The sequence below is a fragment of the Accipiter gentilis genome, chromosome 26 (genome assembly GCF_929443795.1).
Source record: "Accipiter gentilis chromosome 26, bAccGen1.1, whole genome shotgun sequence".
Taxonomy (NCBI): Eukaryota; Metazoa; Chordata; class Aves; order Accipitriformes; family Accipitridae; genus Astur; species Astur gentilis.
In genome coordinates, this window is record NC_064905.1 from 17,945,255 (window position 1) to 17,958,136 (window position 12,882).

Here is a 12,882-nt window from a genome sequence, read left to right on the forward strand (position 1 = left end):
AGCATTCAGAGAATATTTATTCTAAAGTCATTCTAGGTCAGGACTGACATAGGGGACTCATGAAAGAAATATGGCTCCAGTTCTTCTGCAACATATACTGGTAATAATGACTTATGCTCATGAATAGCTCTCCCTGAAAACGAAGGAATTAAGCTAGTAATAATTTCAGATCTACTGAGTTACTTTGTGAGCACCTAGCAGCAGAATCTCTGCAAAACTTTTAGGCTGAGCAACTTAGCTGGACTTGTAACATAACACACCGAGCTACAGAAATGTTTCACCCTTCGTGGTGTGGCTCTGAACATGGATTTACTGATGAGACAGGGATGCTATGGCACTCTGGCTCTTTGGTCCTAGGAGCCAGACGCTGACCAGATGCATCTGCCAAGCTCCTGGAGCTGTGCAGCAGCTGGGGAATGGGTCCTTCTTCTTGCGAGCAGCCTCACACTGGGGCCTTGTCACTGTGCAAGGCAGTGCATTGTCATATGTCCTGACATGTGGGTGGGACTGTAGCCATGCACCTGCACAACCTGTGCTCACGCGGGGGCTGCTCTGCATGTGCCTGCGGGTTCGGCGGGGGTATACGAGCCTGTGCGAGCTCCACGCTTTCTTGTCTAGACTGCTGAAGCTGGGCTGGGTGTCTGAGCTGTGCGGCAGTCTGGATATCATGTAAGTGGGAGAATTACAAAATGCTACCGTAAAATTTGAGCTGTGCCCTGAGATAGTGGAAAACGCATGGAGACAGCTACCACGTTGCTCCACTGTAATTTTTAGCAGTGATCTGAGAGGCAGACACCCTTAATAGCTGTATTTTGGGGGTGAAACCACGCGCCTCCCATGCCTCCATATCTACTGTCTTAGAAAAGTGGCTAAAGCACCAGGACTCCCAGGTTCTCCTCAACCTTTCAGAAATAGGCAGCGAGAACACAAAGTGAGCAGGAAAGACTAAAATGGCAGCCTGGGACTGCATATGTCTGCCCCCTGCAAGGAACATTGGAAGCATTTGAAAGGAGGTAGGATAAGCTGGCATGAAATGGCGTACTCGGAGCCAGTTCAGTGGAGGGAAGCCACTGTCTTGGACTCAAAACCAGCGAACAGGTGCTGTGCAGCGCCTGCCTACCTGCCTGCCTCTGCTGTCTGTCTCCTCTCGCCGCATGTGTTTTCTGTGTCAGGTTTCTTGCAGTTTTATTCCTGTCAACTGGCCAACATATCTGCTGAAGAGCCAGCTGGAGTCCGCTCTCTCCCATGTTTCATCAACAAAATTGCCAGCTTGTTCTGATTCAGTATCTTTATTGTTGTTGATGAGGCTAAATGAATCCGAAAGAACACAGCTATGTATACAAAATACAAATTCAGAAACCTCATCCTGATACGAGGAAATTTTATTAGCCCTTCAAGGGGAGAAATCTGCTGTGGAAGCAGACCGACAGCAAATACAGACCTCCTGAGAGGCCATTTCCCCTGACCCCGGACATTTTATTGTTTTTGTATGGCACCTCCTAATGATACCAAGTCTTCTAGCAGGAAAATGCAGGTTTAGATCTGATTAAAAACCAGGTTAATTTTCTGTGGGATTGTGACTCTCTCTTCTTTGGATTCTAAATGTAAATCCTCTTAATGAGTCTTATAAATATATCTCTAGAGAAAATTTAGGGTCCATGTTGGAAAACCTGCAACAAACCCCTCCCAGCTAATGGCAATATGGAAGTTTTGATTAATCCCACCCTACTTCTATCGGGTTTTTTTCCTTTCCCATATTCTTTGTCAGTTTTTCATGGGAAGAAAAGCTTTTCCTGAGAGGATTTTTACGAACTAGATCCAAATTTCCTTAAATGCTTTATTAAACCCACCACCTATGGCTGCTGGCACTGCATGACAGAAAAAGCTGTTGTAGTTTCAACGTGGCATGTGGGAACCACAGACTGTCAGGCACGGCTTTTAACACTTCTGGTGTAAGCTCGCATCTCCTTACTAACTTATGCTAACTTAGTTTAAGGGTGCTAAATTTTGTATTTCAGAATGCATTAGCTCTTTGTCAGAGGGCACTTTGTTACTTCTGGCGCGCTTATAGTCGGGAAATGTTTGGGAGCGATCGCTTTTGACGCTTTACTTCAGAAAATTGACGGGAAATATTTTAATACGGTTACAAGAAATGCACAACCGTAGCGAAGCAGGACGTGACACTAACGGCTGTGGCTACTCTCCGGGCACCCCTGAGCCCGCACGGGCCGAGGCAGGCGGATGGCTGAGTCACTGTAAGATTAAGAAGAGAAGAAAAAAAAAAATAATAAAAAAATTAACCCCTGGGTCATTGCTCGTTGTTCCCGGGTGCGGCGTGGCAGCGGGTGAGGCTCCGGGCAGCCCGGGGCCATAACGGACTACTGCCCCCGGCCGCCAGCCCCCTTTTTCCTCAGGCGGCTTTTCCCGCCCAAAGGGCCTGAGAGGAACCGTCGCCCACGGCGGGAACCGGCTTCCCCCCGCCTCAGCGCGGCCCCGCCCCTCCAACCACCACCACCACCAGCGACCCCTCCCCGCCCCGCAGAGCACGTGACCCCCGAGGGAGGGGAGGGGAGGGGAGGGGGGCCGCGCACGCTGCACCTGTCAGTCAGCGCGTCACTTCCGCCAGTTGCCGCCGCTACCGTTGGGGACCCCCAGCTGGTGGTAGGCGCGCTCGGCCGGCGGAGCGGCTCCTGCGGACGGACAGGCGGACGGGCGGACGGACGGACGGCGCCCGGCTCGGTAGCGCGGCGGCCGCGGCTAGACGACGACGGCGGCGGCGAGCGGGCGGGGGGGGTGGGGGGGGTGCGACGGCGGACGGCTGCGGCCGAGGGAGGAAGGCCTGCGAGGAAGAGCGTGAGCCGTGAGGAGAGGCCCCGCGCCGGCCCCCGGGGTAGGAAGAGGCGGAGGAACCTGCTGCTGGTGCTGAGGACGGCGGGGAGGGCGAGTCACCCGGCAACGGTGAGGGGCGGCGGGGCGCATGCGCGGGGCTGAGCGGGCCGAGGGAGGGTGGGCGCCCCTCAGCCGCGGGGGCGGTGGGAAGCGGCTGGGCCGGGCAGGGGCTCCCCCGGCTTTGGAGGAGGCTCGTGGGGCAGGGAGGGTGTCGCGCCAGGCTTCAGGAACCTTCTGGGACCGGCGCTGATAAGGGGCGCGGGAACTTCCTCGTCGGGGTGGCGGAGCCGGGCGCGTTGCAGGGCTGTGTGGTGGAGAAGTTGCTAGAGGCTCTCGGAGGGAGCTGTCAAGTGGTGCGTTCGTTTCCCAGGTTGCGCTTGTGTCGGTAGGACCTTCGAGGCAGCCCTGAGAGCCAGCAGGGATTTCTTGGCTCTTCCAGCGGAGTTGTCTGCCGAGCCTGTTCCCTCCTCCCACGGTGGATCAGCCTCATCCACCCTTGCGACGGGACTTGGCATGCTGACAGTATTAGCCTAGCAGCTCCCTGCCAGCAAAGTTGGTTCCAGAAGTTAAAGAAGGGTAGTCACAGCCTTCTGTGAACACGAAGGCAACGCTAGCATTAAGAACGCTAGCTTATGGACGTAATGCTCCAGCCTGTGACCAAATGTATCTTCTGAGGAATCTGTCGGCGTGGGTTTCCATTGTTTGTGGAAGCTCCTTAGGGGTTTAAACATTTGAGCGTAAATGCTTCTCACTACCAAAAAGTTGCTTTAACGTGAGATGCTCCAGGGTTAGGGTACTTCTTCCAGGTTTGAAAAAAGCCACCAACACAAAACTCTGCAGTCATACACTGCAACTTGAACTTTTCCTACACAACTCTCTTATTCTTGAGTTCCTTCGTTCGGCTGCATTTTTAGATCTGTATAAAATCTGTTAACTGCTGTCAGGCTCAAGGGGCGGGGGAAGATAACAAATGAAGAAAGTAAATACCACCTCATCACTCTTGCCTGTTTAAAAAAAAAAGAAACTGAATTTATCAAAACCTACACCGTTCATTTTTTTCAGGCATGTGTTTCTGAACATCCGCAGGGATGGAGTAGTTAGTGTGGGATTTTTGGAATAAATGCTTGAACTGGATTAGCGTTTAGGTTTGAAGTTTTCTGTCTTCTGTGCAGCTTAATCTGCCAGCGTAAAAAAAAAAAAGAAAAAAGAAAAAGCTAGTTTGTTGGCCTATACTATAACAAATGCAGCTGTCTCATTGGCCTGTTTGTTTTCCATCTTGTTTTTTTTCTAATGCTCATTAGTACTAAATTGCTTTGTGTTCTTTGTTGCATAGATTGAAAGGTGTTTAGAATCTCTATCTGCTTTGTCTGTATTTTGTATATTGTCTATCCTTGTCTTGACAACATTACAGTAAACGAATCAAATACCGCAATGTTTTGAAAGCCTCAAACTGGAAATTTATGGTATTATTTTAGAAAAATCAATCACGTAGTATGTTTTATGGATGCATTCAAAGAAGTTGACTAGGAGGAACTCCTGAGAATTTCTAATGCTTGCAAATTTTTATATGGACAACATGTCAAAACATCCGAGTTTGGCAAATGATAGTTTTTATCTGCTCAGTCTTAGTCAGTTTGGGCTCTTGCTGTATGCACTGCTTGTAACATCGGAGGACTTTCTGACAGCTCATTAAAAGACTTAATTTAACATTTGTCATGTGTGGCTCATAACACGAGACCTGTGCAAGCAGTGAAGCTTTTCTTTCTAATGCACATAACAGCATGTTTGCAAAAGCAGGTGAGGCTGAAGAAATATTCCATGCATTTGGAACAGACATTAGTAAGTTTCATGAACCCCCCTGCTTTCTGTGTATGAAGGCTTTTTGTGGTGGTTTTTTCCTTTTCAAATAATCAACCTTTTGATCTCTGGTCAAATGTTTATAGCTCAGCAATGATGCCCTTTCCTAGTGCTCTTTAGAAAGTGAGTAAAACCTAACAAGTCTGAGGTGATTTTTTTAGTTTGGAATTTATTTTTTTTTTGCTTGTTGTTTTGGGTCCCATGCCACACCCCCCCACCCCCCAAGAAGTTGCAGCTCTAAGGAAGAGGAAGTGATGTCGGTAAGAGAATGCCTTCAAGTTGTCCTTAAATTCTGTGTGTAACACCAGATTATTTTTTGCTGCCATGTTAGCACACAAATCAAAAATCTAGTAGCCATTGGAATGAGTGTGAATTGACATCTTGCAGAGCAGTTCATTATTTGGATCTGTGAGGATGAAAGATGGTAAACCTTTTTAACTTTTTTCTTGTATTGCAGACCCAGTTATATATTTATTAATAATTTCAGATGTGAGGACTGTTACTTAGGAACCAAAAAAATAACACTTTATTTAAAACATCTGAGGAGGAGATACAGAATTGAAGGAATATTGAATCCTCTATGAAGGGCTGTGAAAGAGGGAGGTTTGTTACTTGTCATGCAGTTCTTAAAGTGACAGATATATCAGTTATTCAGCAGAGAGGTTGTATGTCTCGTGTCAAAATTGTATTCAGGCAGAGACTACAATAATTTTGCATTGCTCCCTGAAAGTTAGTAAAATTGGGCAATTAATTTTTGAGTGTCTTGCTGACTATTATTTTCTGTAAGTTATAAATTTTACCTGCAAAAACTTTGAGAGTAATGATTAGCTGTCTCAAAGCTTTAGTAAATTCAGATTTGTAGTTTTGTACTTGCTACATAGCCAACTCTTGGGATTTGTGAAAGTTCAGTCAATTCAGATGAATTCTGTGTATTCTTACAGCCTGAAAGATAATGTATTTGTTACTGCATGTTCTACCAGACACTTTTTTTTTTTTGTGGAGCTGATTTGGTTTGAAGTCTTAAAAAACATAGTTTAGAAGGTGATTACAGTGCTAAAAACCTGTTATGTTTGCAACATATGGGTGGAGTCATTCAGTAGAAGAAATGGGTAATATTTCGCAGCTGGATCTAGGACTGTATTCTGATTATAGTGAAATGAATAGTTCTATTGTGATAGTAACAAACAATTCTGCTCTTATGGTCTCTCACCTGTGAACGTATGAAATTTTATCCTGTATATTTATCTTAAAAGAAAAAAAATATGACAACCTTGAGCTTAAAATAAAGGTACTGCATTATGTTTGTGTTCAAACAGCTTGTAACAAAGACTGTGGTTGCAGAGGCTTTTTTGTACTGAGAGGTTTTTTTATTTTCTTTACTATCTGAACATTTGTAAGGATGTTTGGGTGGGGCAGGTGCTTAATCAGAACAGAGTATGTGGTGGGAACACTGAGCTGATTGTCCAGGTTCCAGTCTTGCTAGCTTCTCTCTTCGTTCGTCTCTTCTGTTCAGTGTTCCCTGCAGTGTGTTCAGGATTAAAATTTGTGCTCAGCTGTGTAGGATAATAATACTTGGACAAAATAGAAAAGATGAGAGCTGGAGCCTTATGAATGTGGTTCTTTCTTCCTTTATGCTCTTTTTTTAAATGTGTATATTTGAAAGGTTTTTTCCCCTTTTTGCTGAACTTCACATTTCATTAAATCTTTTGTTGTCTTGTCAGTCTTTTAATGTAATCAGGTTACCTAACTGTAATCTGCAATGTAATTTCTAACCTTGTGGTTTCTTCAAATTTGGTCATGACCAAGTTGTGACAAGAATTGGTTGTGGAGGAGACCTCATTAGCAGTCGTGTTCCCCCCCGCCTTCCCCTGCAATTCAAAGAGTCATTGCTACAGAATTGAACTCTTCATTGAAATGTCTTGCTCCTTCAGTGGGGATGCTAAGACTGTCCTTTATTTTGGTGGCACATGGTCATCATTATGACAGAGGCAGTGTTTCTATAGCAAATGGACTATGTATTACATTTTATAATGTTTTGAGTTCCAATGTGTATTTCTGCTTACCTGGTTGGGGGGGGGAGGGGGTGGGGAACAAGCTGATGATAAATGTATGTAATAGGATAACTTATGTATAATAAATTAAGTGCATTATATATTTATAGTTTGCTTTTTTGGTGTCTCTGAGGTAGCTTGACTTCTGTTCCAAAGTCTGTCCTAACAGTAGTGACAATTGTTAAGCTGCTTTGGTTTTATAATGTGAACCTCTCAAGTTGCATAGTTTTACTGGTAATTTCTTCCTGTCTGTTACCATACTGTACTTTTATAATGCCATTGCAATTAAGGTCTGTATTATCTGATGTAGTGGCAATTATATGTGTGCGGTTGGTGGAGTACAGTTTTACTTTGGGGGGAGGCAAGTAGGATGAATATAATTAGCTGTTACACAAGATACAAAAGCCTTTTTATTTATTAACTACTGTTGTTAAGAATGTGATGGGATCTGTGCAAGCAGGAAGTTTCTTTATAATTCTGCACATGTGCATTGGCAGCAGCAACTGAGCAAATCGGACAGTGTTCAGTGGTGGGTGTGAAACAGCGAGCAAACATCTACTTTTTTCTGGTATCTCTGATGGTTTTATTTAATTCCTCTTGCTACAGTATAGTTGTAGAAGGATTATGAGTTGCTGTAATGCTGTTAAAAAGCCTTTGGATTTTATCTAGTAAGTGAATGTAGAATGTTAACTTTGCATATCAAACCACTTGAAAATCAGCTAATGTTTTGGTGCTCTCAGCTTGCTCTTGTAAAATGTAAAATTTTTTGGAATGTTGCTTAAATCAGTCACTGTATGTGAGGCTTTACCAATGTTATTGCAATACTGTTGCTAAATGCTTAATTTCCTTCTTACAATTCAAAGTTTTGTAGAGGTTTTTTTCCTGAATTTCACATTTAGTCTAACTAAAGCCTGTCTACTTTTCTGCCTCTTGTGAAGATGCAGATAGGATATGCCTCTCGTGAAGATGTGTATTTGATGATGGGCTTTTTCAGAGAAAGTGTAATCAGTTTCTGACAGCTGAAATTGTAGACTAAACTTGAATGACTGGAAAATAAATACTAATCAATACTATGGCTTCTTGACTTGTAAATTTTAAAAATAAAATCCAAAATTCTATCAATTTTAGTAATAGCTTTTTCAGAGGAGCTTTTATGAGTTGTTCTGTTGCTTGCTTCCATGGTAAGGACATAAAGACTTAATTTAAATTGTTCTAATTTGTAAATTGGAAGCCTTGCTATTGCATTTCCAGGAAACAAAAATTGCATTACAATTGCATTCTACTAAACCTGATGTTGTATTTTTTGTGCTTTTATTTGCTTTGTCAGTATAATCAGTATTTTATCAGTTGAGTTTTTTCCGAGGCTATCTCAGAAGTGCTAGTGGCAGATGATGGAGCATTTCAGCTAATTGAGTTGAGGTCCAGTGTGTGTGTGTGTGAGAGAGAGAGTGTATACATACGAAGGCATATACATGCAGGTAGTGAGTTTATTAATTAAAGAGCTGGTGTTCATGCTTTCGCTGATTCCTTTTGTGATTGTGTGCAAAACTGCAATAAGCTTGTTTCCTTTTGATTCCTATTTAACCAGAAAGCAAACATACTGGTGAGGAGTTATAACCATACTAAGAAATGAAGGGAGCAGGAAAGTTGCATCTGCCTGAAAAGGCATTTATTCTAACATGGTTTCTCAGAATGCTGCAAGTTAAATTCTGTAGTTACATATATGTTAAAACATTTTGCCTTTATGGGGATGGGGAATGTATTCTTAAGAAGACCAGCTTGTTAAACTTTAATAATACTTGAGCCCAATTGTCTGATTTGCCAGTCCAGACTTTTGACTAAAATGCCTTTCAATAGCTGATTTCACTGACAGTCAAAAAGAGGAAATCTTGCTTTAAGACTCTATTTTAAGCTAATCTTTATGGTTTTAAAGCTTCTTTAAATAATTTTTGTTTTGACTACTCAAATATATTAATGAGTTCTTAAACGTAGCTTTAAAATTGATTATTCTTTTTACATGGGGGATATTTTGTGTCTCTCTGTATTCAAGTACTTGCACAGCTCTGCATGCTTTTAACTATGCCCTTGAGACAAGTATCGTTTGTCCTTTTCTGTCCCCTGAGTTTGTGGTAGTGTTCTGTTTGTTTGCTTAAAGCTTGGGGTGGCCTTTTTTTTTTCTTCAGTTTTTGTTGTGTTTTTTTTTTTTTTTACTTTCCTCCAAGCTGTGTCCCCTGCCCCAACCTGGTCATCTTTTCAATTTGAGTGGATTAATTCAAATGGGCAAAATACTCTATTTTTACTTGTTAGTTGAACAAAAGCTGAAAATCAGATGAGCAAATGCTCTTCTGCCCAAAAGCGTTTCATCCATTGAGAATGCTAACAGTAATTTGAGTGTACAAATGGCATAAAAATTGTCAGTTATTGTCAGTGGTTATGATCATGCAATTACATTTAAAAAATTTAAAAATCTGTTTCCTTTTATCTTGATAAAGCTTAAGAGCAAAGAGCAGTGCTGGTTGCCATATTTTGAAAAATAGAAATTAAATAGTGTGTAGGACAGTGGTAGCTAAATGGGGTTATATGTTCTACAGTGAGCTGGTAGACAAGTTTCCCAGGCAAGCCTTCTTGCTCGTGCTCACACCTGGCAGCTGGCTCTGGATGATGTCATTACATGAGGAAAGTTTCTGTGATTCCAAGTTGGAATCTGTGTCATAAATTTAGGCCATCATTTTGAAATTCTTAAAATCTGTTACAACTTTGAACATTTCAAACTTAGCTTAAAAAATTAATTCTTTAGTTGGATTTAAAAGTATGTGTCCTATATACATCCAGAGGGACATCACGGATTTTGTCTAGTTATAAGTAAGTCATGTAAGTAACATAATGCATTCTATTTATTTATCAAATACAGCGCAAGAAATGAAAAACTTTGAGACACCTTAATGTTTTTGTGGAATTTTATTTGTAAATAAACCTTCTTGTAGTGCAGAAAGTGAGCATTGATCCTCTTTGTACTCCCGGAGGATGTGTTTGTCTTCTGTTAGGACCCTGTGTGCAGGCACACGGGTGGCTCACAGGATAACAGCACTGTGGACTGAGAAAGCCAAAGTCTAAACTTGAGGTGTATTTCCTGAGAAGTAGGGACAAGCGATTTTGTTGCCCTATAACACGCTTTTTTCCTATCTAAAAATCTTAACGTTTAGTTTTTTACTTTTCATATGTTACAAAAAATCACTGATGTTTGCTAATCCTACAAAATAATATATTAAAAATAGAGCAGAATGGCAGTCACTGTTAGCTTCATTTTAAGGTTCACAGATGATATGAATTTCTTGCTAGATAAAACAAGCAAATAAAAGAATTGCTTAAATAGTTGAGACTTGTGGCAGAAATTCTACACGCAGAACTAATGTTTTCATTCCTATGGCATGGTTTCAATTCGTAGCCTTTTTTGTTTATTTTATTTTTACTTCATGTTGTTTCATTTCTTTGTTTTAAGGAAAGGTGGTGGAGCCCTGAGGACTTTAATTTAAAATGACACCCATATATTTGTAGTTCAGCCAGTAATGTAAAAGCTGAACTAAATTTGAGCCTAAACTTTCATATGTATTCCTCAAATATTAACAGTTAGCCATGTATTCTGTGTTTTCCTTAGTGACATTTCGTATGTGGGTGTGAATACTTCTTTAGTTGCCAAGATAAGTGCATGCTATTATGATGGCAAAATGAAACTTGTGGTGCTCTTTTCCCAGCAGACTCTATGAAGTACTTGTCTTGTTTGGAAAAAAAAAAACCCAACAAAAAACCCACCAAACAAAAACCCAACAAAACCCGACAAACCCCCCAAACCCAGTTGTTTGGTTTGGGGTTTTTGGGTGTTTTTTTTCATAACAGATGAGAGAACCGAAATACACAATACAGAATGAAACTTGGTGTTTTACCCTTAATTAAGATGCTTGGGCTCAAGATGTTGCATAGGACGTAGTATGTTTTTTTTCACCCTCTTGTAAAATTGTCATATAACGTGGTCACAATAAGGTATATTTTTAGTTTTCTGTAGTTAAGTTTTGTAGGACGTTATTGTAGCTTAGGGAATCTTTTTAAAGGTAGTAACAGTGGGGGAGGTAGATTGAGAAAGACGCACCAGAATCTTTATAATAAAGCACAAGCTGGTTGGTTTTTGGTGTGGGGTGTTTTGTTTTGTTTTTTTAATTATTGCATGTCTCTTGATAGGACTTGTGAAGCATGAAGGTTGTGAAATTGGGAGGGGGAAGCACGTGTTCGAAGGTTCGGGATAATACGGACAGAAGTAGGAATAGCTGACTGAACGGATCGGCTCCTGTTTTCCGAGATGTTTGATCATGGGGAAAAAAAAAATAATTAAACAAACCCACAGTATTGCTTAGTATTTGTAAAAGACTAGAAATAATTCTGAAGGTTATGTATCTTGTCCTAGTTTTCATACGTGTCTACATTGGGGTGGTGTACGTCCCGAGTCAAGGGAGGGCAAGTGGGAAAGCTGTTGATCAATATAAAAAGTGGAGATATAATATTTAATTATTAACAGTTTCTGAGCCTATCTTTCAGTTTTACAATGTTGGAAACAACAGGAAATAAGACGCTGGAAGTCAGATAACTTTTTAAAAGTTTCTAGCTTTTTCTAGACTTGGTAAACATCAGATGCATTTTATCACATCCTGTGAAGATTACACTGAAGCCTGTACTAAAAGGCAAAAATGCTCTGAAAAGAAATTGGTGTGTATAATGATATGTTGAAGTGTGTGTATATAAAGGATGTGTGTATCTGAGAGGGTGAAAATAGGCTTTCGCTAATTCTTCTAAGTGATGATAAGCCATATAAAACTTTATTTAAAGTATAAGCTTGGGTTGTAAATCTGGTTTTGCTCTAACAATGAGACAACCAGGCTGTTTCAACTTCATTGTTACATTGCCAAGCTAGTTAAAATAGAAGTCTCTCTTTTTTCTTTTTGTCATGTCTCTTGAATGAAATTAATATTCAGGTAGCCTATTGGTCTGCAGCACCTGGTAAAAATGGCTATGCTTTTATGTCAACTAACTAAGCACAAAGTTCTATTTGTTAAGAAAGCTGGACTTCAAGATTGTTCATTTGGTGCTGAATTATAAAGAAGTGGTTGCTTTTAATTTGCTCTTTTTATTAGGTGATGTTTGTTTTGAAGGTTGGTTGGTTTGTTTGTTTGTTCTAGCAAGGCAGCCTGAAGCATTGTGGCAGATCCATCAAAGATTTTTTTCCCAGCTGCCATTAACTCCGCAGTTGGCTAATGTGAATCTTTCTGGTTCATTGTGGATAGGTTGACTTTGGTAGAACTTGAGAAAATAGACTGTGCGTCATCATATTTTAAAAATTGCACGATATATTGGGATTGATTGAAATCTACTTGCATGCAAACATTATGTTTATATATCCCTTATATACCAAAATAATAAGAAAAATGGCTGGGCAGTGTCTTCATAAATTATAGGAGAGTCATGGATTGTGACTGCTTCACTGTTGAAATCTGGCAGGATTTTTTAGTAAACAGTTATGTACAGTGATAGATTTGAATGTGATTGGTTAAAACAAACAAACCAAAAAAGTAAAGCCTATTGACTGGAATATAGTACTTAATTTTTTGTTGTCAGCTCACCTGGGGTCCTGATGTCAGACCAGGATCCACTTGTGCGAGATACGTAACAGATCTACAACCTGTGTGTAATACAAGGCAATAGATAGAGACAGATGGCAAAGAACAGGAAAGAATATTGGTCAGTATTGCTTACATTGAGAGGCAAAGATTTAAACACTTGTAAGCCTGAAATATTTTTTCCTCTAGGCCTCAATGCAAGAAAATTTCAAGGAGGAGGATGAAGCAGTCTTGTATAGAGCTTATGGCCAGCTCCTTTAAAACATGGGTGCAATCTGGGGAGGACTGGGAGCAGGAAAATGTTATTTATTCGAGCTGTTGGAAGGACTCTGGATTCCTGGTGTCATAGGCTAATGAATGGACTGGCATTTTGGTACTGAAATGAGTGTAGTAGTTTGTAAGGACTTTGAAAATGAAGATGG

The 12,882-nt window shown here is 41.0% G+C and overlaps 1 protein-coding gene across 4 annotated transcripts in view; it reads left to right on the plus strand.

Moving 5' to 3' along the window:
* Window positions 1-2,803: 2,803 nt before the first annotated feature.
* FAM13B (family with sequence similarity 13 member B) overlaps window positions 2,804-12,882 on the plus strand; it is a 51,401-nt gene continuing 41,322 nt past the window's right edge. For all 4 annotated transcript variants that reach the window (XM_049829335.1, XM_049829337.1, XM_049829336.1 and 1 more), the window contains exon 1: window positions 2,804-2,958. The gene's annotated coding sequence lies outside the window, so the exon portion shown is untranslated. The remainder of the gene's footprint in view (window positions 2,959-12,882) is intronic.